Source organism: Oncorhynchus clarkii, chromosome 15 (genome assembly GCF_045791955.1).
Source record: "Oncorhynchus clarkii lewisi isolate Uvic-CL-2024 chromosome 15, UVic_Ocla_1.0, whole genome shotgun sequence".
In the NCBI taxonomy this organism is placed as follows: domain Eukaryota; kingdom Metazoa; phylum Chordata; class Actinopteri; order Salmoniformes; family Salmonidae; genus Oncorhynchus; species Oncorhynchus clarkii.
In genome coordinates, this window is record NC_092161.1 from 12,156,422 (window position 1) to 12,183,939 (window position 27,518).

A 27,518-nucleotide genomic window follows, 5' to 3' on the forward strand; every position below is an offset into this window, starting at 1 on the left:
TATTTAACCAGGTAGGCTAGTTGAGAACACCTTCATTTAACCAGGTATGCTAGTTGAGAACACCTTTATTTAACCAGGTAGGCTAGTTGAGAACACCTTTATTTAACCATGTAGGCTAGTTGATAACACCTTTATTTAACCAGGTAGGCTAGTTGAGAACACCTTTATTTAACCAGGTAGGCTAGTTGAGAACACCTTTATTTAACCAGGTAGGCTAGTTGAGAACACCTTTATTTAACCAGGTAGGCTAGTTGAGAACACCTTTATTTAACCAGGTAGGCTAGTTGAGAACACCTTTATTTAACCAGGTAGGCTAGTTGAGAACACCTTTATTTTACCAGGTAGGCTAGTTGAGAACACCTTTATTTAACCAGGTAGGCTAGATGAGAACACGTTTATTTAACCAGGTAAGCTAGTTGAGAACACCTTTATTTAACCAGGTAGGCTAGTTGAGAACACCTTTATTTAACCAGGTAGGCTAGTTCAGAAGACCTTTATTTAACCAGGTAGGCTAGTTGAGAACACCTTTATTTAACCAGGTAGGCTAGTTGAGAACACCTTTATTTAACCAGGTAGGCTAGTTGAGAACACCTTTATTTAACCAGGTAGGCTAGTTGAGAACACCTTTATTTAACCAGGTAGGCTAGTTGAGAACACCTTTATTTAACCAGGTAGGCTAGTTGAGAACACCTTTATTTAACCAGGTAGGCTAGTTGAGAACACCTTTATTTAACCAGGTAGGCTAGTTGAGAACACCTTTATTTAACCAGGTAGGCTAGTTGAGAACACCTTTATTTAACCAGGTAGGCTAGTTGAGAACACCTTTATTTAACCAGGTAGGCTAGTTGAGAACACCTTTATTTAACCAGGTAGGCTAGTTGAGAACACCTTTATTTAACCAGTTAGGCTAGTTGAGAACACCTTTATTTAACCAGGTAGGCTAGTTGAGAACACCTTTATTTAACCAGGTAGGCTAGTTGAGAACACCTTTATTTAACCAGGTATGCTAGTTGAGAACACCTTTATTTAACCAGGTAGGCTAGTTGAGAACACCTTTATTTAACCAGGTAGGCTAGTTGAGAACACCTTTATTTAACCAGGTAGGCTAGTTGAGAACACCTTTATTTAACCAGGTAAGCTAGTTGAGAACACCTTTATTTAACCAGGTAGGCTAGTTGAGAACACCTTTATTTAACCAGGTAGGCTAGTTGAGAACACCTTTATTTAACCAGGTAGGCTAGTTGAGAACACCTTTATTTAACCAGGTAGGCTAGTTGAGAACACCTTTATTTAACCAGGTAAGCTAGTTGAGAACACCTTTATTTAACCAGGTAGGCTAGTTGAGAACACCTTTATTTAACCAGGTAAGCTAGTTGAGAACACCTTAATTTAACCAGGTAAGCTAGTTGAGAACACCTTTTTTTTAACCAGGTAGGCTAGTTGAGAACACCTTTATTTAACCAGGTAGGCTAGTTGAGAACACCTTTATTTAACCAGGTAGGCTAGTTGAGAACACCTTTATTTAACCAGGTAGGCTAGTTGAGAACACCTTTATTTAACCAGGTAGGCTAGTTGAGAACACCTTTATTTAACCAGGTAAGCTAGTTGAGAACACCTTTATTTAACCAGGTAGGCTAGTTGAGAACACCTTTATTTAACCAGGTAAGCTAGTTGAGAACACCTTTATTTAACCAGGTAGGCTAGTTGAGAACACCTTTATTTAACCAGGTAGGCTAGTTGAGAACACCTTTATTTAACCAGGTAGGCTAGTTGAGAACACCTTTATTTAACCAGGTAGGCTAATTGAGAACGCCTTTATTTAACCAGGTAGGCTAGTTGAGAACACCTTTATTTAACCAGGTAGGCTAGTTGAGAACACCTTTATTTAACCAGGTAGGCTAGTTGAGAACACCTTTATTTAACCAGGTAGGCTAGTTGAGAACACCTTTATTTAACCAGGTAGGCTAGTTGAGAACACCTTTATTTAACCAGGTAAGCTAGTTGAGAACACCTTTATTTAACCAGGTAGGCTAGTTGAGAACACCTTTATTTAACCAGGTAGGCTAGTTGAGAACACCTTTATTTAACCAGGTAGGCTAGTTAAGAACACCTTTATTTAACCAGGTAGGCTAGTTGAGAACACCTTTATTTAACCAGGTAAGCTAGTTGAGAACACCTTTATTTAACCAGGTAGGCTAGTTGAGAACACCTTTATTTAACCAGGTAGGCTAGTTGAGAACACCTTTATTTAACCAGGTAGGCTAGTTGAGAACACCTTTATTTAACCATGTAGGCTAGTTGAGAACACCTTTATTTAACCAGGTAGGCTAGTTGAGAACACCTTTATTTAACCAGGTAAGCTAGTTGAGAACACCTTAATTTAACCAGGTAGGCTTGTTGAGAACACCTTTATTTAACCAGGTAGGCTAGTTGAGAACACCTTTATTTAACCAGGTAAGCTAGTTGAGAACACCTTTTTTTTTAACCAGGTAGGCTAGTTGAGAACACCTTTATTTAACCAGGTAGGCTAGATGAGAACACGTTTATTTAACCAGGTAGGCTAGTTGAGAACACCTTTATTTAACCAGGTAGGCTAGTTGAGAACACCTTTATTTAACCAGGTAGGCTAGTTCAGAAGACCTTTATTTAACCAGGTAAGCTAGTTGAGAACACCTTTATTTAACCAGGTAGGCTAGTTGAGAACACCTTTATTTAACCAGGTAAGCTAGTTGAGAACACCTTTATTTAACCAGGTAGGCTAGTTGAGAACACCTTTATTTAACCAGGTAGGCTAGTTGAGAACACCTTTATTTAACCAGGTAGGCTAGTTGAGAACACCTTTATTTAACCAGGTAGGCTAGTTGAGAACACCTTTATTTAACCAGGTAGGCTAGTTGAGAACACTTTTATTTAACCAGGTAGGCTAGTTGAGAACACCTTTATTTAACCAGGTAGGCTAGTTGAGAACACCTTTATTTAACCAGGTAGGCTAGTTGAGAACACCTTTATTTAACCAGGTAGGCTAGTTGAGAACACCTTTATTTAACCAGGTAGGCTAGTTGAGAACACCTTTATTTAACCAGGTAGGCTAGTTGAGAACACCTTTATTTAACCAGGTAGGCTAGTTGAGAACACCTTTATTTAACCAGGTAGGCTAGTTGAGAACACCTTTATTTAACCAGTTAGGCTAGTTGAGAACACCTTTATTTAACCAGGTAGGCTAGTTGAGAACACCTTTATTTAACCAGGTAGGCTAGTTGAGAACACCTTTATTTAACCAGGTATGCTAGTTGAGAACACCTTTATTTAACCAGGTAGGCTAGTTGAGAACACCTTTATTTAACCAGGTAGGCTAGTTGAGAACACCTTTATTTAACCAGGTAGGCTAGTTGAGAACACCTTTATTTAACCAGGTAAGCTAGTTGAGAACACCTTTATTTAACCAGGTAGGCTAGTTGAGAACACCTTTATTTAACCAGGTAGGCTAGTTGAGAACACCTTTATTTAACCAGGTAGGCTAGTTGAGAACACCTTTATTTAACCAGGTAGGCTAGTTGAGAACACCTTTATTTAACCAGGTAAGCTAGTTGAGAACACCTTTATTTAACCAGGTAGGCTAGTTGAGAACACCTTTATTTAACCAGGTAAGCTAGTTGAGAACACCTTAATTTAACCAGGTAAGCTAGTTGAGAACACCTTTTTTTTAACCAGGTAGGCTAGTTGAGAACACCTTTATTTAACCAGGTAGGCTAGTTGAGAACACCTTTATTTAACCAGGTAGGCTAGTTGAGAACACCTTTATTTAACCAGGTAGGCTAGTTGAGAACACCTTTATTTAACCAGGTAGGCTAGTTGAGAACACCTTTATTTAACCAGGTAAGCTAGTTGAGAACACCTTTATTTAACCAGGTAGGCTAGTTGAGAACACCTTTATTTAACCAGGTAAGCTAGTTGAGAACACCTTTATTTAACCAGGTAGGCTAGTTGAGAACACCTTTATTTAACCAGGTAGGCTAGTTGAGAACACCTTTATTTAACCAGGTAGGCTAGTTGAGAACACCTTTATTTAACCAGGTAGGCTAATTGAGAACGCCTTTATTTAACCAGGTAGGCTAGTTGAGAACACCTTTATTTAACCAGGTAGGCTAGTTGAGAACACCTTTATTTAACCAGGTAGGCTAGTTGAGAACACCTTTATTTAACCAGGTAGGCTAGTTGAGAACACCTTTATTTAACCAGGTAAGCTAGTTGAGAACACCTTTATTTAACCAGGTAGGCTAGTTGAGAACACCTTTATTTAACCAGGTAGGCTAGTTGAGAACACCTTTATTTAACCAGGTAGGCTAGTTAAGAACACCTTTATTTACCCAGGTAGGCTAGTTGAGAACACCTTTATTTAACCAGGTAGGCTAGTTGAGAACACCTTTATTTAACCAGGTAAGCTAGTTGAGAACACCTTTATTTAACCAGGTAGGCTAGTTGAGAACACCTTTATTTAACCAGGTAGGCTAGTTGAGAACACCTTTATTTAACCAGGTAGGCTAGTTAAGAACACCTTTATTTACCCAGGTAGGCTAGTTGAGAACACCTTTATTTAACCAGGTAGGCTAGTTGAGAACACCTTTATTTAACCAGGTAGGCTAGTTGAGAACACCTTTATTTAACCAGGTAGGCTAGTTGAGAACACCTTTATTTAACCAGGTAGGCTAGTTGAGAACACCTTTATTTAACCAGGTAGGCTAGTTGAGAACACCTTTATTTAACCAGGTAGGCTAGTTGAAAACACCTTTATTTAACCAGGTAGGCTAGTTGAGAACACCTTTATTTAACCAGGTAGGCTAGTTGAGAACACCTTCATTTAACCAGGTAGGCTAGTTGAGAACACCTTTATTTAACCAGGTAGGCTAGTTGAGAACACATTTATTTAACCAGGTAGGCTAGTTGATAACACCTTTATTTAACCAGGTAGGCTAGTTGAGAACACCTTTATTTAACCAGGTAGGCTAGTTGAGAACACCTTTATTTAACCAGGTAGGCTAGTTGAGAACACCTTTATTTAACCAGGTAGGCTAGTTGAGAACACCTTTATTTAACCAGGTAAGCTAGTTGAGAACAGCTTAATTTAACCAGGTAAGCTAGTTGAGAACACCTTTATTTAACCAGGTTAGCTAGTTGAGAACACCTTTATTTAACCAGGTAGGCTAGTTGAGAACACCTTTATTTAACCAGGTAGGCTAGTTGAGAACACCTTTATTTAACCAGGTAGGCTAGTTGAGAACACCTTTATTTAACCAGGTAGGCTAGTTGAGAACACCTTTATTTAACCAGGTAGGCTAGTTGAGAACACCTTTATTTAACCAGGTAAGCTAGTTGAGAACACCTTTATTTAACCAGGTAGGCTAGTTGAGAACACCTTTATTTAACCAGGTAAGCTAGTTGAGAACACCTTTATTTAACCAGGTAGGCTAGTTGAGAACACCTTTATTTAACCAGGTAGGCTAGTTGAGAACACCTTTATTTAACCAGGTAGGCTAGTTGAGAACACCTTTATTTAACCAGGTAGGCTAGATGAGAACACCTTTATTTAACCAGGTAAGCTAGTTGAGAACACCTTTATTTAACCAGGTAAGCTAATTGAGAACACCTTAATTTAACCAGGTAAGCTAGTTGAGAACACCTTTATTTAACCAGGTAAGCTAGTTGAGAACACCTTTATTTAACCAGGTAAGCTAGTTGAGAACACCTTTATTTAACCAGGTAGGCTAGTTGAGAACACCTTTATTTAACCAGGTAGGCTAGTTGAGAACACCTTTATTTAACCAGGTAGGCTAGTTGAGAACACCTTTATTTAACCATGTAGGCTAGTTGAGAACACCTTTATTTAACCAGGTAGGCTAGTTGAGAACACCTTTATTTAACCAGGTAAGCTAGTTGAGAACACCTTAATTTAACCAGGTAGGCTTGTTGAGAACACCTTTATTTAACCAGGTAGGCTAGTTGAGAACACCTTTATTTAACCAGGTAAGCTAGTTGAGAACACCTTAATTTAACCAGGTAGGCTAGTTGAGAACACCTTTATTTAACCAGGTAGGCTAGTTGAGAACACCTTTATTTAACCAGGTAGGCTAGTTGAGAACACCTTTATTTAACCAGGTAGGCTAGTTGAAAACACCTTAATTTAACCAGGTAGGCTAGTTGAGAACACCTTAATTTAACCAGGTAGGCTAGTTGAGAACACCTTTATTTAACCAGGTAGGCTAGTTGAAAACACCTTTATTTAACCAGGTAGGCTGGTTGAGAACACCTTTATTTAACCAGGTAGGCTAGTTGAGAACACCTTCATTTAACCAGGTATGCTAGTTGAGAACACCTTTATTTAACCAGGTAGGCTAGTTGAGAACACCTTTATTTAACCATGTAGGCTAGTTGATAACACCTTTATTTAACCAGGTAGGCTAGTTGAGAACACCTTTATTTAACCAGGTAGGCTAGTTGACAACACGTTAATTTAACCAGGTAGGCTAGTTGAGAACACCTTTATTTAACCAGGTAAGCTAGTTGAGAACACCTTAATTTAACCAGGTAGGCTAGTTGAGAACACCTTTATTTAACCAGGTAGGCTAGTTGAGAACACCTTTATTTAACCAGGTAGGCTAGTTGAGAACACCTTTATTTAACCAGGTAAGCTAGTTGAGAACACCTTTATTTAACCAGGTAAGCTAATTGAGAACACCTTAATTTAACCAGGTAAGCTAGTTGAGAACACCTTTATTTAACCAGGTAAGCTAGTTGAGAACACCTTTATTTAACCAGGTAAGCTAGTTGAGAACACCTTTATTTAACCAGGTAAGCTAGTTGAGAACACCTTTATTTAACCAGGTAAGCTAGTTGAGAACACCTTTATTTAACCAGGTAGGCTAGTTGAGAACACCTTTATTTAACCAGGTAGGCTAGTTGAGAACACCTTTATTTAACCAGGTAAGCTAGTTGAGAACACCTTAATTTAACGGGTAAGCTAGTTGAGAACACCTTTATTTAACCAGGTAAGCTAGTTGAGAACACCTTTATTTAACCAGGTAGGCTAGTTGAGAACACCTTTATTTAACCAGGTAGGCTAGTTGAGAACACCTTAATTTAACCAGGTATGCTAGTTGAGAACACCTTTATTTAACCAGGTAAGCTAGTTGAGAACACCTTTATTTAACCAGGTAGGCTAGTTGAGAACACCTTTATTTAACCAGGTATGCTAGTTGAGAACACCTTTATTTAACCAGGTATGCTAGTTGAGAACACCTTTATTTAACCAGGTATGCTAGTTGAGAACACCTTTATTTAACCAGGTAGGCTAGTTGAGAACACCTTTATTTAACCAGGTAGGCTAGTTGAGAACACCTTTATTTAACCAGCTAAGCTAGTTGAGAACACCTTTATTTAACCAGGTAAGCTAGTTGAGAACACCTTTATTTAACCAGGTAGGCTAGTTGAGAACACCTTTATTTAACCAGTTAGGCTAGTTGAGAACAAGTTCTCATTTACAACTGTGACCTGGCCAAGATAAAGCAAAGCAGTGCGACACAAACAACAACACAGAGTTACACATGGAATAAACAAGCGTACAGTCAATAACACAATAGAAAAAAAAGAGTCTGTATACAGTGTGTGCAAATGGCGGTAGGAGGTAAGGCAATAAATAGGCCATAGTAGCGAAGTAATTACAGTTTAGCAAATTAACACTGGAGTGATGATTAGCAGATAATGATGTGCAAGTAGGAATACTGGTGTGCAAAAGAGCAAAAATAAAATAAAAACAATATGGGGATGAGGTAGGTAGATTGGGTGGGCTATTTACAGATGGGCTGTGTACAGCTGCAGCGATCGGTTAGCTGATGTTTAAAGTTAGGCATCATTCACAAGTGATAATATATACTTCACAGGTGATAGGCTAACATTGTCACCTATCACACTATTCGTGCAGGTAGGCGATACTCCTGTTGTAAAGAGAATCAATGTGCTTAATATTAGGACAGTTGGGAAATACATATAGTAGGTCTAGCCTACAGAAAGCTGATGGGATCCTCCTCTGTTTTCTCCTGAAATTGCATAGACTATAGAAATGTTGCACAACATGAGCTCATGGGCTCTCATGAAGTGCTTGATTAGATTTTTGATCACATTTGCATTGATGTCAGAGTGATTACAGGGACAATAGAGTGCTACGTACCAGGCAGTTAGCAAGTTTGGTAGGTTACTAATGACCATCAACAGCATCAGCGCTTGGAGAAGCCATGTGGAATTTGACTGCCTTCTTGACTCGTGACTGCTGGTGTGGAAGTAATATGGTCATCATAACAGCCCTATCTGACCCAGATTTTTTTGGGGGGGTCAAGTTTAACGTACTCCTTTAGCACCTCAGACTCAGTGAGTGCCTGCAGATAGAAGCTGTGTTGTGGGGCAGGGGGAAAATGGGAGGAACTAGTTGTATTAGAAGGGCCGGGAAATGAGGAAGTGTTGGACGGGCAAGGAGGAAAATAGGAATTCTGACTTAATGAAGTGGTGATTGAAGAGCTCAGCCATAAGCTCCTTGTCAGTAACAACCACATCAACATTAAGGGACATGGGCAACTGTGAGGAGGAGGGTTTATTCTCCAGGTCTTTCACCAATTTCCAGAACTTCTTGGGGTTAGACCCACAGAAAGAGAACTGCTCCTCAGAGTAACTAACTTTGGCCTTCCGGATAGCCTGAGCGCACTTTTTTTTTTCATTTGCCTGAACGACAGCCAGTCAGCCTGAGTACTTGTGTGCCAAGCTTTTCGCCAAATGTTGTTCCTGAGGTTTAGTAACGGTCGAACCAGGAGCTGAAGCTGTTTTTAAATATCTTTATTGGGGCATGCTTGTTAACAATACCACTGAAAAGATAAAAGAAGGCCTAAGCATCTTCGACAGAGCAGATCAAGCTGATTGTATACCAATTTACATAGGCCAGGTCATGAAGGAAGGCTTGCTCATTACATTTTTTCAGAAACGTCTATGACAAATCATGACAGGTTGTTTAACTGAGCAGCCATTATAAACACAGGCTGTAAAACCGTGATAACTAAGTTCATTAAAGAAAACACCAGGATAGAGCAGGTAGGGTACAGGTCGGTGCTGATGGTAGACAATAACACCCAGCAACAGTCAACAAAGAGTCATTTGAAAGCTGAATGCTTAAAACCAGCAAATCAAATTGTTTGGGGACAGACTTGTTGGAGACAACTGAGTACTGAAGATGTTCCTTGGTAAGTCTTACCGAAAAAGGTTATAACCAGAAAGGTTAACATCCGTTTTCAGAACACTCTTTCTTAACCGTGTCTCAGTCGTGACCGACACATCTGGATTAGAGTTGTGAACCCACACTTTCAATTGATTAATTTTAGGTAATAAGCTTCTAGTGTTAATGTGCTGAAAACCCAGGCTTTTACGAGAGGAAATAAGTGAAGCAGATATCAGAGCACAAGTCAGAATTGGGGCTTACAAATTTCCAGATCTCATCAGCAGCAATACAATCAGGACACGACAGAGGACAGCGAGAGCTCTGCAGTGTTGATGTTTTATGACATTTGACTGTGCATCAGATGGCAACAAGATCATATTGCACAGCAATTTCATCGGGTAACATGTATACCAAACCGGCAAGAGGGGGTTAGAATAGGATGGGAGGCCAATAATCTGTGTTACCGATAGAAAGTCAGAGTCACGATTGTGGGAACAAACATTGCCTGTCACATCGTCGCGCAAACGAGCAAGTTCATAGTCAACAAAGATTGCAGGATGTAAAATGTATATAGGTTCAGAACTTTTGTGAAATAGCACAGTTACAAATATATGGCAAATAGAAATCAAACTGAATGGACATCTGAAATGGATGGTGGTGCAGGTTAGAGGAAGGGCAGGACTTAAAACAAACTAAATAGAACTATTGGAAAAATAGATTGTGTCCGTAAAATGTATATGGTATGTATATGCTGGAAGTAGAAGCCCAAGTGTTGTTGTTCATTAGTTCACTCCAATTAGGGGAGGGGTGGTAGGGTTTGTGGGAAATAAGTAAGGAACATCTATTTTTTAAAGATTTGTACACGTTCAAAAGGTCAGGTCACTTAGAAATGTTCTTGTTTTCCATGAAAACAGACATGAAATCAGTTGCAAAATGAATAGGAAATATAGTCAAGACGTTGACAAGGTTATAAATAATGATTTTTAATTAAAATAATAATTGTGTCCTTCAAACTTTGCTTTCGACAAAGAATCTTGCAATTGCAGCCTTGCAGACCTTTGGCATTCTAGTTGTCAATTTGTTGAGGTAATCTGAAGAGATTTAACCGCATGCTTCCTGAAGCACCTCCCACAAGTTGGATTGGCTTGATTGGCACTTCTTACGTACCATACGGTCAAGCTGATCCCACAACAGCTCAATAGGGTTGAGATCCGGTGACTGTGCTGGCCACTCCATTATAGACAGAATACCAGCTGACTGCTTCTTCCCTCAATCGTTCTTGTATCGTTTGGAGCTGTGCTTTGGGTCATTGTCTTGTTGTAGGAGGAAATTGGCTCCAATTAAGCAGCGTCCACAGGGTATGGCGTTGCAAAAATGGAGTGATAGCCTTCCTTCTTCAAGATCCATTTTACCCTGTACAAATCTCCCACTTTACCACCACCAAAGCACCCCAGACCATCAAATAGCCTCCACCATGCTTGACAGATGGCGTCAAGCACTCCTCCAGCATCTTTTCATTTTTTATGCATCTCACGAATGTTCTTCTTTGTGATCTGAACACCTCAAACTTAGATTTGTCTGCCCATAACACTTTTTTCCAATCTTCCTCTGTCCGGTGTCTGTGTTCTTTTGCCCATCTCAATCTTTTCTTTTTATTGGCCACTCTGAGATATGGCTTTTTCTTTGCAACTCTGCCTAGAAGGCCAGCAGCCCAGAGTCACCTCTTCACTGTTGACGTTGAGACTGGTGTTTTGCGGGTACTATTTAACCTGTCTAGGAACTATTGGAACCCCTCGCCAACAGCCAATGAAATTGCAGGGCGCCAAATTCAATCAACAGAAATCTCATAATTCAAATGTCTCAAACATACAAGTATTAGACACCATTTTAAAGATAAATTCTCGTTAATCCAACCACAGTGCCCGATTTCAAAAAAGCTTTTCGGCGAAAGCAGAACATGTCATTATGTTAGGTCAGCAACTAGTCACAGAAAGCATACAGAGATTTTCCAACCAAAGAGAGGAGTCGCAGAAATAGAGATAAAATGAATCACTAACCTTTGATATTCTTCATCAGATGACACTCCCGGGACAACATGTTACACAATACATGTATGTTTTGTTCGATCAAGTTCATATTTATATCCAAAATCCTCTGTTTACATTTGGCTTTGCCTCCAAAACATCCTGTGAATTTGCACAGAGCCACATCATCATCACATCATACAGAAATACTCATAATAAACATTGATAAAAGATACAAGTGTCATTCACAGAATTAAAGATATACTTCTCCTTAATGCAACCGCTGTGTCAGATTTCAAAAAAACTGTACGGAAAAAGCAAACCATGCTGTAATCTGAGACGGCGCTCAGAGACCAACACAACCCAAAAAGATATCCGCCATGTTGAGGTCAACAGAAGTCAGAAATAGCATTATAAATATTCACTTACCTTGAAAAATGTGCTTTTCTTTCAAAAACAAGGACATTTCTAAGTGACCCCTGTCTTTGAAACGGAAGTCTATATATTTACCCTGAAAATATATGAGGGATTGGAAATGATGCAGACAATTACAACGATGGAAGCTACAATCTATCCACGAAATGAAATCTGATCTACCACCCTAAAAAATATAAAAAGAGCGCAGGAGTCATGGAGGAAATAGCACAAAGCGCAAGAAAAATACAATGGCAACAAAATAACGTCCAGTAGGCTATAAAAGACTGAGATAAAATGCATAGATAGTAGGCCCATGCTAGTTCATTTAAGTGTTTCTGAATAAAGCTCACATAAGAGTCACAAGTTAATTAGCCTACATCAAATTTGGATCAGTCCAATGTCTGTGGTGTGTGCTGGAGGCGAAGGAAAGAGGGGGGGAGAGGGAGGGAGAGGGGGGGAGAGGGGAGGGGGTACCTGTACCAGATAGGGGGAGACAGGGAGGAGTGTGAAGGGGGTACCTGTACCAGACAGGGGGAGACAGGGAGGAGTGTGAAGGGGGTACCTGTACCAGACAGGGGGAGACAGGAAGGAGTGTGAAGGGGGTACCTGTACCAGACAGGGGGAGACAGGGAGGAGTGTGAAGGGGGTACCTGTACCAGACAGGGGGAGACAGGGAGGAGTGTGAAGGGGGTACCTGTACCAGACAGGGAGAGACAGGGAGGAGTGTGACGGGAGTACCTGTACCAGACAGGGGGAGACAGGGAGGAGTGTGACAGGAGTACCTGTACCAGACAGGGAGGAGTGTGATTAGAGTACCTGTTCCAGACAGGGAGGAGTGTGATGAGAGTACCTGTACCAGACAGGGGGAGACAAGGAGGAGTGTGATGAGAGTACCTTTACCAGACAGGGAGGAGTGTGATGAGAGTACCTGTACCAGACAGGGGGAGACAGGGAGGAGTACCTGTACCAGACAGGGAGGAGTGTGATTAGAGTACCTGTACCAGACAGGGTGGAGTGTGATGAGAGTACCTGTACCAGACAGGGAGGCGTGTGATGAGAGTACCTGTACCAGACAGGGGGAGACAGGGAGGAGTACCTGTACCAGACAGGGAGGAGTGTGATGAGAGTACCTGTACCAGACAGGTGGAGACAGGGAGGAGTGTGACAGGAGTACCTGTACCAGACAGGTGGAGACAGGGAGGAGTGTGACAGGAGTACCTGTACCAGACAGGGAGGAGTGTGATTAGAGTACCTGTTCCAGACAGGGAGGAGTGTGATGAGAGTACCTGTACCAGACAGGGGGAGACAGGGAGGAGTGTGATGAGAGTACCTTTACCAGACAGGGAGGAGTGTGATGAGAGTACCTGTACCAGACAGGGGGAGACAGGGAGGAGTACCTGTACCAGACAGGGAGGAGTGTGATTAGAGTACCTGTACCAGACAGGGTGGAGTGTGATGAGAGTACCTGTACCAGACAGGGAGGCGTGTGATGAGAGTACCTGTACCAGACAGGGGGAGACAGGGAGGAGTACCTGTACCAGACAGGGAGGAGTGTGATGAGAGTACCTGTACCAGACAGGTGGAGACAGGGAGGAGTGTGACAGGAGTACCTGTACCAGACAGGTGGAGACAGGGAGGAGTGTGATGAGAGTACCTGTACCAGACAGGGAGGAGTGTGATGAGAGTACCTGTACCAGACAGGGGGAGACAGGGTGGAGTGTGATGAGAGTACCTGTACCAGACAGGGGGAGACAGGGTGGAGTGTGATGAGAGTACCTGTACCAGACAGGGTGGAGTGTGATGAGAGTACCTGTACCAGACAGGTGGAGACAGGGAGGAGTGTGATGAGAGTACCTGTACCAGACAGGGGGAGACAGGGAGGAGTGTGAAGGGGGTACCTGTACCAGATAGGGGGAGACAGGGAGGAGTGTGATGAGAGTACCTGTACCAGACAGGGGGAGTGTGAAGAGAGTACCATTACCAGACAGGGAGGAGTGTGATTAGAGTACCTGTTCCAGACAGGGGGAGACAGGGAGGAGTGTGAAGGGGGTACCTGTACCAGATAGGGGGAGACAGGGAGGAGTGTGATGAGAGTACCTGTACCAGACATGGAGGAGTGTGATGAGAGTACCTGTACCAGACAGGGTGGAGTGTGATGAGAGTACCTGTACCAGACAGGGGAGACAGGGTGGAGTGTGATGAGAGTACCTGTACCAGACAGGTGGAGACAGGGAGGAGTGTGATGAGAGTACCTGTACCAGACAGGGGGAGACAGGGAGGAGTGTGAAGGGGGTACCTGTACCAGATAGGGGGAGACAGGGAGGAGTGTGATGAGAGTACCTGTACCAGACAGGGGGAGTGTGAAGAGAGTACCATTACCAGACAGGGAGGAGTGTGATTAGAGTACCTGTTCCAGACAGGGGGAGACAGGGAGGAGTGTGAAGGGGGTACCTGTACCAGATAGGGGGAGACAGGGAGGAGTGTGATGAGAGTACCTGTACCAGACAGGGGGAGTGTGAAGAGAGTACCTTTACCAGACAGGGAGGAGTGTGATGAGAGTACCTGTTCCAGACAGGGAGGAGTGTGATGAGAGTACCTGTACCAGACAGGGGGAGACAGGGAGGAGTGTGACAGGAGTACCTGTACCAGACAGGGAGGAGTGTGATGAGAGTACCTGTACCAGACAGGGAGGAGTGTGATTAGAGTACCTGTACCAGACAGGGTGGAGTGTGATGAGAGTACCTGTACCAGACAGGGAGGCGTGTGATGAGAGTACCTGTACCAGACAGGGGGAGACAGGGAGGAGTACCTGTACCAGACAGGGAGGAGTGTGATGAGAGTACCTGTACCAGACAGGTGGAGACAGGGAGGAGTGTGACAGGAGTACCTGTACCAGACAGGTGGAGACAGGGAGGAGTGTGATGAGAGTACCTGTACCAGACAGGGAGGAGTGTGATGAGAGTACCTGTACCAGACAGGGGGAGACAGGGTGGAGTGTGATGAGAGTACCTGTACCAGACAGGGGGAGACAGGGTGGAGTGTGATGAGAGTACCTGTACCAGACAGGGTGGAGTGTGATGAGAGTACCTGTACCAGACAGGTGGAGACAGGGAGGAGTGTGATGAGAGTACCTGTACCAGACAGGGGGAGACAGGGAGGAGTGTGAAGGGGGTACCTGTACCAGATAGGGGGAGACAGGGAGGAGTGTGATGAGAGTACCTGTACCAGACAGGGGGAGTGTGAAGAGAGTACCATTACCAGACAGGGAGGAGTGTGATTAGAGTACCTGTTCCAGACAGGGGGAGACAGGGAGGAGTGTGAAGGGGGTACCTGTACCAGATAGGGGGAGACAGGGAGGAGTGTGATGAGAGTACCTGTACCAGACATGGAGGAGTGTGATGAGAGTACCTGTACCAGACAGGGTGGAGTGTGATGAGAGTACCTGTACCAGACAGGGGAGACAGGGTGGAGTGTGATGAGAGTACCTGTACCAGACAGGTGGAGACAGGGAGGAGTGTGATGAGAGTACCTGTACCAGACAGGGGGAGACAGGGAGGAGTGTGAAGGGGGTACCTGTACCAGATAGGGGGAGACAGGGAGGAGTGTGATGAGAGTACCTGTACCAGACAGGGGGAGTGTGAAGAGAGTACCATTACCAGACAGGGAGGAGTGTGATTAGAGTACCTGTTCCAGACAGGGGGAGACAGGGAGGAGTGTGAAGGGGGTACCTGTACCAGATAGGGGGAGACAGGGAGGAGTGTGATGAGAGTACCTGTACCAGACAGGGGGAGTGTGAAGAGAGTACCTTTACCAGACAGGGAGGAGTGTGATGAGAGTACCTGTTCCAGACAGGGGGAGTGTGAAGAGAGTACCATTACCAGACAGGGAGGAGTGTGATTAGAGTACCTGTTCCAGACAGGGGGAGACAGGGAGGAGTGTGAAGGGGGTACCTGTACCAGATAGGGGGAGACAGGGAGGAGTGTGATGAGAGTACCTGTACCAGACAGGGGGAGTGTGAAGAGAGTACCTTTACCAGACAGGGAGGAGTGTGATGAGAGTACCTGTTCCAGACAGGGAGGAGTGTGATGAGAGTACCTGTACCAGACAGGGGGAGACAGGGAGGAGTGTGACAGGAGTACCTGTACCAGACAGGGAGGAGTGTGATGAGAGTACCTGTACCAGACAGGGAGGAGTGTGATTAGAGTACCTGTACCAGACAGGGTGGAGTGTGATGAGAGTACCTGTACCAGACAGGGAGGCGTGTGATGAGAGTACCTGTACCAGACAGGGGGAGACAGGGAGGAGTACCTGTACCAGACAGGGAGGAGTGTGATGAGAGTACCTGTACCAGACAGGTGGAGACAGGGAGGAGTGTGACAGGAGTACCTGTACCAGACAGGTGGAGACAGGGAGGAGTGTGATGAGAGTACCTGTACCAGACAGGGAGGAGTGTGATGAGAGTACCTGTACCAGACAGGGGGAGACAGGGTGGAGTGTGATGAGAGTACCTGTACCAGACAGGGGGAGACAGGGTGGAGTGTGATGAGAGTACCTGTACCAGACAGGGTGGAGTGTGATGAGAGTACCTGTACCAGACAGGTGGAGACAGGGAGGAGTGTGATGAGAGTACCTGTACCAGACAGGGGGAGACAGGGAGGAGTGTGAAGGGGGTACCTGTACCAGATAGGGGGAGACAGGGAGGAGTGTGATGAGAGTACCTGTACCAGACAGGGGGAGTGTGAAGAGAGTACCATTACCAGACAGGGAGGAGTGTGATTAGAGTACCTGTTCCAGACAGGGGGAGACAGGGAGGAGTGTGAAGGGGGTACCTGTACCAGATAGGGGGAGACAGGGAGGAGTGTGATGAGAGTACCTGTACCAGACATGGAGGAGTGTGATGAGAGTACCTGTACCAGACAGGGTGGAGTGTGATGAGAGTACCTGTACCAGACAGGGGAGACAGGGTGGAGTGTGATGAGAGTACCTGTACCAGACAGGTGGAGACAGGGAGGAGTGTGATGAGAGTACCTGTACCAGACAGGGGGAGACAGGGAGGAGTGTGAAGGGGGTACCTGTACCAGATAGGGGGAGACAGGGAGGAGTGTGATGAGAGTACCTGTACCAGACAGGGGGAGTGTGAAGAGAGTACCATTACCAGACAGGGAGGAGTGTGATTAGAGTACCTGTTCCAGACAGGGGGAGACAGGGAGGAGTGTGAAGGGGGTACCTGTACCAGATAGGGGGAGACAGGGAGGAGTGTGATGAGAGTACCTGTACCAGACAGGGGGAGTGTGAAGAGAGTACCTTTACCAGACAGGGAGGAGTGTGATGAGAGTACCTGTTCCAGACAGGGAGGAGTGTGATGAGAGTACCTGTACCAGACAGGGGGAGACAGGGAGGAGTGTGACAGGAGTACCTGTACCAGACAGGGAGGAGTGTGATGAGAGTACCTGTACCAGACAGGGAGGAGTGTGATGAGAATACCTGTACCAGACAGGTGGAGACAGGGAGGAGTGTGATGAGAGTACCTGTACCTGACAGTGGGAGACAGGGAGGAGTGTGAAGGGGGTACCTGTACCAGATAGGGGGAGACAGGGAGGAGTGTGATGAGAGTACCTGTACCAGACAGGGGGAGACAGGGAGGAGTGTGAAGAGAGTACCTGTACCAGACAGGGAGGAGTGTGAAGAGGGTACCTGTACCAGACAGGGAGGAGTGTGAAGAGAGTACCTGTACCAGACAGGGGGAGACAGGGAGGAGTGTGAAGAGAGTACCTGTACCAGAGAAGGAGGAGTGTGATGATAGTACCTGTACCAGACAGGAAGGGGTGTGATGAGAGTACCTGTACCAGACAGGTGGAGACAGGGAGGAGTGTGATGAGAGTACCTGTACCAGACAAGGGAGACAGGGAGGAGTGTGATGAGAGTACCTGTACCAGACAGGTGGAGACAGGGAGGAGTGTGATGAGAGTACCTGTACCAGACAGGGGGAGACAGGGAGGAGTGTGAAGGGGGTACCTGTACCAGATAGGGTGAGACAGGGAGGAGTGTGATGAGAGTACCTGTACCAGACAGGGGGAGACAGGGAGGAGTGTGAAGAGAGTACCTGTACCAGACAGGGAGGAGTGTGAAGTGAGTACCTGTACCAGACAGGGAGGAGTGTGAAGAGAGTACCTGTACCAGACAGTGCGGAGTGTGATGAGAGTACCTGTACCAGACAGGGGGAGAAAGGGAGGAGTGTGAAGAGAGTACCTGTACCAGACAGGGAGGAGTGTGAAGTGAGTACCTGTACCAGACAGGGAGGAGTGTGAAGAGAGTACCTGTACCAGACAGTGCGGAGTGTGATGAGAGTACCTGTACCAGACAGGGGGAGAAAGGGAGGAGTGTGATGAGAGTACCTGTACCAGACAGGAAGGGGTGTGATGAGAGTACTTGTACCAGACAGGGGGAGACAGGGAGGAGTGTGAAGAGTGTACTTGTACCAGACAGGGGGAGACAGGGAAGAGTGTGAAGAGAGTACTTGTACCAGACAGGTTCGTGGTGGAGCAGATAAAAGCTTAACGATAAACATTGAAGGAAAACCCCAAACGCCAGTGAAAACATTTCATTCCAAAGCCAGATCTAACAGCACAAATATAGATAAAAATATAGCGTATTCGTCACATTCGGGTTCTCATTCTCACGTTCTTTCTTTCTCTATCTATCCAACCTGTTAATTTCCAAAAGATTACCCTCTTTGTGCGGTATAAGTCATTAATGGGTGTGAAGTGCTTTGTCCTTCATTATGTGAGCAGCTGTATGCTCAGTGAGGTGAATATATCCCTCTCTCTTTCTCACTCTGCAAGGGGAGGAAAAGTGTTTTGTATTGAAGAAGGCAACCAATCTGTTCATCTGCCGGACCGGTAGCACACGACAGAAAGTTCACTGTTCTAGAATGTTTCCCTGGGAGTTAGTGTCTGTGTGTGTCTGTGTGTGTGTGTGTGTGTGTGTGTGTGTGTGTGTGTGTGTGTGTGTGTGTGTGTGTGTGTGTGTAATTCCATAATTCGTTTTTTTGTTGATGGTGGTAAAAAATGCAGTCTCAGGCACTGCTTCAGAATCTTCCATAACTGTTCAATTGGGTTGAGGTTTGATGTTGTAGACCTGGGGGTCCAGGAGGTTTGATGTTGTAGACCTGGTGGTCCAGGAGGTTTGATGTTGTAGACCTGGGGGTCCAGGAGGTTTGATGTTGTAGACCTGGTGGTCCAGGAGGTTTGATGTTGTAGACCTGGTGGTCCAGGAGGTTTGATGTTGTAGACCTGGTGGTCCAGGAGGTTTGATGTTGTAGACCTGGTGGTCCAGGAGGTTTGATGTTGTAGACCTGGTGGTCCAGGAGGTTTGATGTTGTAGACCTGGAGGTCCAGGAGGTTTGATGTTGTAGACCTGGGGGTCCAGGAGATTTGATGTTGTAGACCTGGTGGTCCAGGAGGTTTGATGTTGTAGACCTGGTGGTCCAGGAGGTTTGATGTTGTAGACCTGGTGGTCCAGGAGGTTTGATGTTGTAGACCTGGTGGTCCAGGAGGTGTGGTGTTGTAGACCTGGGGGTGTTGTAGACCTCGAGGGGTTGTTGACCTGTGGCTGTGGTGAGTGTGGTCTCATCCAAAACAACAATGTATGTCAGCCTGTAAGGACCAAGGAACTGAAACAAGGAAAGGGTACAAGGAAAGGAGAGTTGAGAGAAGGCTGCTGTTGTCTGTCTCTCTAGAGGACAGCATCTCTTTCCCTTCCTAATGAGCCACTCTGCAGATTGGTTTCCCTCACTTCCTCCTCCCTCCTCCCTCATACATCCCTCCATTCGGGAGAAAGAGAGAGGGGTAGAGGGAGGCAGAGAGACATAAACAGAGACTGAGAGAGAGAGAGAGCGATAGAGTTAGAAAGAGCGAGAGACACAGAGAGGCAGAGTAAAATGGTGAGAGAATGAAAGAGAGAGAATGGCAGAGAAATCACAACATGATGTGCAGTGCTATAATTATCATCAATTATTCCAATGGTGGCTTTTTATCCAAATGGAGGGAGGCATTAGCATACAGACTAGGGCCTGGTGAAAGTGATACGTCTGTGGTGGCCGCACCATGTGCACAGTGTTTTTTGCCTGCCTGCCTGCCTGCCTGTCGCTCTCCCCGACGCAGCAGATTGGTAATTGGTTGGGCTAGCCAGGGCTCCCAAGGCTAATTGAGCATCAAAGAGAAGCCTTGCCTGTTGAGTGAAGATCATCATGATTTCCCCAGGCGTGAATAATCTATCCCAGAGTAACCCCTAACGTGGGGTGAGGAGGTGGGAGGGATGCGTGTTTGAGAGTGTGTGTGTGTGAGTGAGAGGTGGGTAGTAGAGGTTGACAATAGCTGTTATCTCATGTTGGACACACATTTCTAGCTTTGTCTTGCTGGGAGTTGGTTTTTCTGACTCTGCACTAAAATGATATGGTCTGCATTTTCCCCTCTCTACCATCATATTATCCAGGGATTGTAAGGTGTCTACACACACAACATTGATGTATTGTAAGTGGCCGGCCACGAAACACAATGTAGTCTGTGTGTGCATCACAGCTGTTTAAATATACATGTCCATGTAGCTATTTAGACTGGAGGTAGGTAGAATGTAGCTAGTAGACTGGAGCTAGTAGACTGGAGGTAATCAGAATGGATCTAGTAGACTGGAGCTTGTAGACTGGAGTTAACTAGACTGGAGCTAGTAGACTGGGGGTAACTAGACTGGAGCTAGTAGACTGGAGCTTGTAGACTGGAGCTAATTAGACTGGAGCTAGTAGACTGGAGCTAACTAGACTGGAGCTAGCTAGACTGGAGCTAGTAGACTGGAGCTAGTAGACTGGAGGTAACCAGACTGGAGCTAGCTAGACTGGGGGTAACTAGACTGGAGCTAGCTAGACTGGAGGTAACTAGACTGGAGCTAGCTAGACTGTAGCTAGTAGACTGGAGGTAACCAGACTGGAGCTAGCTAGACTGTAGCTAGTAGACTGGAGGTAACCAGACTGGAGCTAGCTAGACTGGGGGTAACTAGACTGGAGCTAGCTAGACTGGAGGTAACCAGACTGGAGCTAGCTAGACTGGGGGTAACTAGACTGGAGCTAGCTAGACTGGAGGTAACCAGACTGGAGCTAGCTAAATAGCCTGCATTCTGCCTTACTATCCAGGTCTGTGCCCAAACAATTTGAGCTTCTACTTTTAAAAATCCACCTTTCCAGAAACAAGTCTCTCACCATTGCCGCTTGCTATAGACCACCTTCTGTCCCCAGTTGTGCCCTGGATACAATATGTGAATTGATTTCCCCCCATCACTCTTCAGAGCTCGTGCTGTTAGGTGACCTAAAATGGGACATGCTTAACACCCCGGCCATCTTACAATATAAGCTTGATGCCCTTAATCTCACACAAAGTATCAATGAACCCACCAGGTACAACCCCAAATCTGTAAACGCAGGCACCCTCATAGATATTATCCTAACCAACCTGCCCTCCAAATACACCTCTGCTGTCTTCAACCAGGATCTCAGCGATCACTGTCTCATTGCTTGCGTCCGTAATGGGTCAGCGGTCAAACGACCACCCCTCATCACTGTCAAACGCTCCCTAAAACACTTCAGCAGGCCTTTTTAATCAACCTGGCCCGGGTATCCTGGAAGGATATTGACCTCATTCCGTTAGTAGTAGATGCCTGATTATTCTTTAAAAATGCTTTTCTCGCAATCTTAAATAAGCATGCCCCATTAAAGAAATGTAGAACCAGGAACAGATGTAGCACGTGGTTCACTCCAGTCCAGACTGCCCTTGACCAGCACAAAAACATCCTGTGGCGTACGGGATTAGAATCGAATAGCCCCCGCGATATGCAACCTTTCAGGGAAGTTAAAATTATCTGCCGAAATTGTTGCAACCCCTATTACTAGCCTGTTCAACCTCTCTTTCGTATCGTCTGAGATCCCCAAAGATTGTAAAGCTGCCGCGGTCATCCCTTTCTTCAAAGAGGGAGACACTCTAGACCCAAACTGTTAGAGACTTATATCCATCCTACCCTGCCTTTCTAAGGTCTTCAAAAGCCAAGTTAAAGCTCACCGACCAATCCCACTGTACCTTCTCCGCTATGCAATCTGGTTTCTGAGCTGGTCATGGATGCACCTCAGCCACGCTCAAGGTCCTAAACGATATCATAACCGCCATCAATAAGAGACAATACTGTGCAGCTTTATTCATCGACCTGGTCAAGGCTTTTGACTCTGTCAATCACCACATTCTTATTGGCAGACTCAACAGCCTTGGTTTCTCAAATGACTGCCTCGCCTGGTTCACCAACTACTTTTCAGACAGAGTTCAGGTGTCAAATCTGTTGTCTGGACCTCTGGAAGTCTCTATGGGGGTGCCACAGGGTTCAATTCTCGGGTCGACTCTCTTCTCTGTATACATCAATGTCAATGTCGCTCTTGTTGCTGGTGATTCTCTAATCCACCTCTACGCAGACAACACCATTCTGTATACTTCTGGCCCTTCTTTGGACACTGTGTTAACTAACCTCCAGATGAGCTTCAATGCCATACAACTCTCCTTCCGCGGCCTCCAACTGCTATTAAATGCTAGTAAAACTAAATGCATGCTCTTCAACCGATCGCTACATGCACCTGCCCGCCCGTCCAGCATCACTACTCTGGACGGTTCTGACTTAGAATATGTGGACATCTACAAATACCTAGGTGTCTGGTTAGTCTGTAAACTCTCCTTGCAGACTCATATTAAGCATCTCCAATTCAAAATTAAATCCAGAATCTGCTTCCTATTTCTCAACAAAGAATCCTTCCCTCATGCTGCCAAACATACCCTCGTAAAACTGACCATCCTACCGATCCTTGACTTCGGCGATGTCATTTACAAAATAGCCTCCAACACTCTACTCAGCAAATTGGATGAAGTCTATCACAGTGCCATCCGTTTTGTCACCAAAGCCCCATATACCAGTCACCACTGCGACCTGTATGCTCTCGTTGGCTGGCCCTCACTTCATATTCGTCGCCAAACCCACTGGCTCCAGGTCATCTATAAGTCTTTGCTAGGTAAAGCCCCGCCTTATCTCAACTCACTGGTCACCATAGCAGCACCCACCTGTAGCACGCGCTCCAGCAGGTATATTTCACTGGTCACCCCCAAAGCCAATTTCTCCTTTGGCCGCCTTTCCTTCCAGTTCTCTGCTGCCAATGACTGGAACGAATTGCAAAAATCACTGAAGCTGGAGACTCAAATCTCCCTCACTAACGTTTAGCACCAGCTGTCAGAGCAGCTCAGATCACTATATCTGTTCATAACCCATCTGTAAATAGCTCATCCAACTACCTCATCCCCATACTTTTTTTTGCTCTTTTGCACCCCCAGTATCTTTACTTGCACATTCATCTTCTGCACATCTATCACTCCAGTCTCTATCACTACAGTGTTTAATTGCTAAATTGTAATTATTTTGCCACTATGGCCTATTTATTGCCTTACCACCCTTATCTTACCTAATTTGCACACACTATATACATATTTTTCTATTGTATTATTGACTGTATGTTTTGTTTATTCCATGTGTAACTCTGTGTTGTTGTTTGTGTCGCACTGCTTTGCTTTATCTTGGCCAGGTCACAGTTGTAAATGAGAACTTTTTCTCAAATGGCCTACCTGGTTAAATAAAGGTGAAATAATAAAATAAAAAATATATATACAGTATATGATTCTCCTGTGGAGAGAGCGAGAGACAGAGAGAGAGAGCGAGAGACAGAGAGAGAGCGAGAGATGGCGGAAAATTACATTACACATAATATGTCTTCAGAAGTGGAGAGGTGTGTGTGTTTATGGTTGTGTGTATGAGAAGCTGTACCGTTGTATTTTCCTTTTGACTGGTCAAGTGGGAAATTATGTGGGAGAAACGGTATAAATGCACTTGTGGGAAGATGCGTTTCTGTCTTCATTTTCAATGTCTGTGTGGCATCTGTGATATGCATCTGCACCTGTGATCTGCCCCTGTGATCTGCCCCTGTGATCTGCCCCTGTGAGAATATGTTTTTCTTTCTGTCTCAGGTTTATAAATAATTTCCTCTCTTCAGTCCAGGTGATGGGATTGTGTTTATAGCCTATTTCACTGGTAGTTACTCTATAAAGCCTATATATAGATATTTCTGACCAATCACGTGTCTGTGAGCCAGTATAATGGCTAGCGAGTCATCAGTTATCAGGCCCTTCACATCAGTGGTTTTATCTGCTGTATCAGTAGCACTCATATCTGTGTAATCTCTGTATCATCTCTGTGTCATCTCTGTGTCATCTCTGTATCATCTCTCTAGCATCTCTGTATCATCTCTCTAGCATCTCTCTAGCATCTCTGTATCATCTCTGTATCATCTCTCTAGCATCTCTCTAGCATCTCTGTATCATATCTGTGTAATCTCTGTATCATCTCTGTATCATCTCTGTATCATCTCTGCCTCGCTGGCTGCTACCTGTCAACAGGGTTGGGAAGGTTACTTTCTAAATGTAATTGTTTACAGTTCCTAGTTATCTGTCCAATATTGTAATCCTTAACGTCATTTTGAATTACCCAAACTCAGTAACGTAATCTGATTACTTTTAGTTACTTTTAGATGACTTTCTCCTTAAACAGTGTTAGAAGAAGACAAAATGAATAATACCAATTGAAGAAAATGATTGCAGGATGAAGAATTTACAGAGCTGGCCATAGAGGGATGTTGCATGTTACTTTACAGGTTATGTATGCTTCTTCCAACGCTTTGATTTTACTTCAATACAAATAATACGATTAGGCTATGTATCTTCATTAAAAACCAAACTTTGTCAGATTTCCAGTCATTCCAATTGATTTGATCTTCAAGAATAGGACTTGGAAAGATAGATTATCCATTTTTTTTTTTACCTGAGCACAACCCAAAAACAAAGGATTAATTAGCCTACACCTTTGGACATTTTGTTGTAATTTTTTAAATGTATTTAATAAAAATAAAAAAAACGTTATTTAATTAGGCAAGTCAGTTAAAAACAAAAAGGCCTCCTGCGGGGATTAAAATGTTTAATAAAAATATAGGACAAAACACCACAAGAGAGACACCACAACACTACATAAAGAGAGACCTAAAATAACGACATAGCATAGCAGCAACACATGACAACATAGCATGGTAGCAACACAACATGACAACAACATGGTAGCAACACAACATGGCAGCAGCACAAAACATGGTACAATTGGCGCTCCTAGTGGCCGGGGACTTTAATGCAGGCAAACTTAAATGAGTTTTACCAAATTTTTATCAGCATGTCACATGTGCAACTAGAGAAAAAAAATCCTAGACCACCTTTACTCCACACACAGAGATCCATACAAAGCTCTCCCCCACCCTCCATTTGGCAAATCTGACCATAATTCTATCCTCCTGATTCCTGCTTTCAAGCAAAAACTAAAGCAGGAAGTACCAGTGACTCGCTCAACATGAAAGTGGTCAGATGACACGGATGCTACACTACAGGACTGTTTTGCTACAGACTGGAATATGTTCTGGGATTCATCCAATGGCGTCGAAGAGTACACCATCTCAAGTCATCGGCTTCATCAATAAGTGCATCAACAATGCTGTGTCCGTACGTACATATCCCAACCAGAAGCCATGGATTACAGGCAACATCAGCATCGAGCTAAATTCTAGAGCTGCCGCTATAATGGAGCCAGAGACTAATCCAGACACTTATAAGAAATCCCGCTATGCCCTCAGACGAACCATCAAACAAGCAAATTGTCAATACAGGATTAAGATTGAATCATATTACACTGGCTCTGACACTCGTCGGATGTGGCAGGGCTTGAAAAATATTACAGGCTACAAAGGGAAACCCAGACTCTAACTGCTGAGTGACACGAGCCTACCAAACAAGCTAAATGCCTTTTATGCTCACTTCGAGGCAAGCAACACTGAAGCATGCTCGAGAGCACCAGCTGTTCTGGATAACTGTGTGATAACGCTCTCGGTAGCTGATGTGAACAAAACCTTTAAACAGGTCAACATTCACAAAGCCGCTGGGGCAGACGGATTACCAGGACGTGGTCCAAGCATGCGTGGACCAACTGTCAATTGTCTTCACTGACATTTTTAACCTCACCCTGACCGAGTCTGTAATACCTACATGTTTCAAGCAGACCACCATAGTCCCTGTGCCCAAGGACGCGAAGGTAACCTGCGTACCACCCTGTAGCACTCAAGTCGGTAGCGATGAAGTGCTTTGAAATTGCTGGTCAACAGCATCCTCCCGGACACCCTAGACCCACTCCAATTCACATCCCACACCAACAGATCCACAGATGACGCAATCTCAATTGCACTCCACACTCCCCTTTCCCACCTGGACAAAAGGAACACCTATGTGAGAATGCTGTTCATTGACTACAGCTCAGCGTAGTGCCCACAAAGCTCATCACTAAGCTAAGAACTCTGGGACAAAACACCTCCCTCTGCAACTGGATCCTGGGCTTCCTGACGGGCCGCCCCCAGGTCATAAGAGTAGGCAACAACACGTCTCCCACTCTGATCCTTAACACTGGAGCCTCTCAGGGGTGGGTACTTAGTCCCCTCCTGTACTCCCTGTTCACCCACGACTGCGTGGCCAAACATGACTCCAACACCATAATTAAGTTTGCTGACTACACAACCGTGCTAGGCCTGATCACCGAGAATGATGAGGGGGCCTATAGGGAGGAGGTCAGAGAACTGGCAATGTGATGTCATTTTCCACCATAATTTGCAAATAAATTCATAAAAAATCCTGCAATGTGATTTTCTGGATTTTTTTTCACATTTTGTCTTTCATAGTTGAAGTGTACCTATGATGAAAATTACAGGCCTCTCTCATCTTGTTAAGTGGGAGAACTTGCACAATTGGTGGCTGACTAAATACTTTTTTGCCCCACTGTATATAGCCTTGTTAATTTTTTTTATTTTTTACTTTAGTTTATTTGGTAAATATTTTCTTAACTCTTCTTGAACTGCACTGTTGGTTAATGGCTTGTAAGTAAGCATTTCACGGTAAGGTCTACACTTGTATTCAGCGTGTGTGACAAATAAAGTTACATTTGATTTAAAAGGGCAAGAACGAAGAGATAACAATGCATCCAGCGAAGCAGCCACAACTGTCAGTAAGAGTGTTCGTGATTGAGTCTTTGAATGAAGAGATGGAGATAAAACTGTCCAGTTTGAGTGTTTGCTGCAGCTCATTCCAGTCGCTAACTGCAGCAAATTGAAAAGAGGAGCGACCCAGGGATGTGTGTGCTTTGGGGACCTTTAATGTGACTGGCAGACCGGGTGTTGTATGTGGAGGATGAGGGCTGCAGTAGGTATCTCAGATAGAGGGGAGTGAGGTCTAAGAGGGTTTATAAATAAGCATCAACCAGTGGGTCTTGCGACGGGTATACAGAGATGACCAGTCTACAGAGGAGTATAGAGTGCAGTGATGTGTCCTATAAAGAGCATTGGTGGAAAATCTGTTGGTAGAATGGTAAAGAACATCTAGCCGCTCGAGAGCACCCTTACCTGCCAATCTATAAATTACGTGTCTGTAATCTAGCATGGGTAAGATGGTCTTCTGAATCAGGGTTAGTTTGGCAGCTGGGGTGAAAGAGGAGCGATTACGATATAGGAAACAAAGTCTAGATTTAACCTTAGCCTGCAGCTTTGATATGTGCTGAGAGAAGGACAGTGTACAGTCTAACCATACTCCCAAGTACTTGTATGAGGTAACTATCTCAAG

At 44.5% G+C, this 27,518-nt stretch overlaps 1 protein-coding gene across 1 annotated transcript in view; it reads left to right on the plus strand.

The window, feature by feature from the left end:
* LOC139366914 (catenin delta-2-like) overlaps positions 1-27,518 on the plus strand; it is a 573,021-nt gene that overhangs the window by 15,213 nt on the left and 530,290 nt on the right. The gene's annotated exons all lie outside the window — the stretch shown is intronic.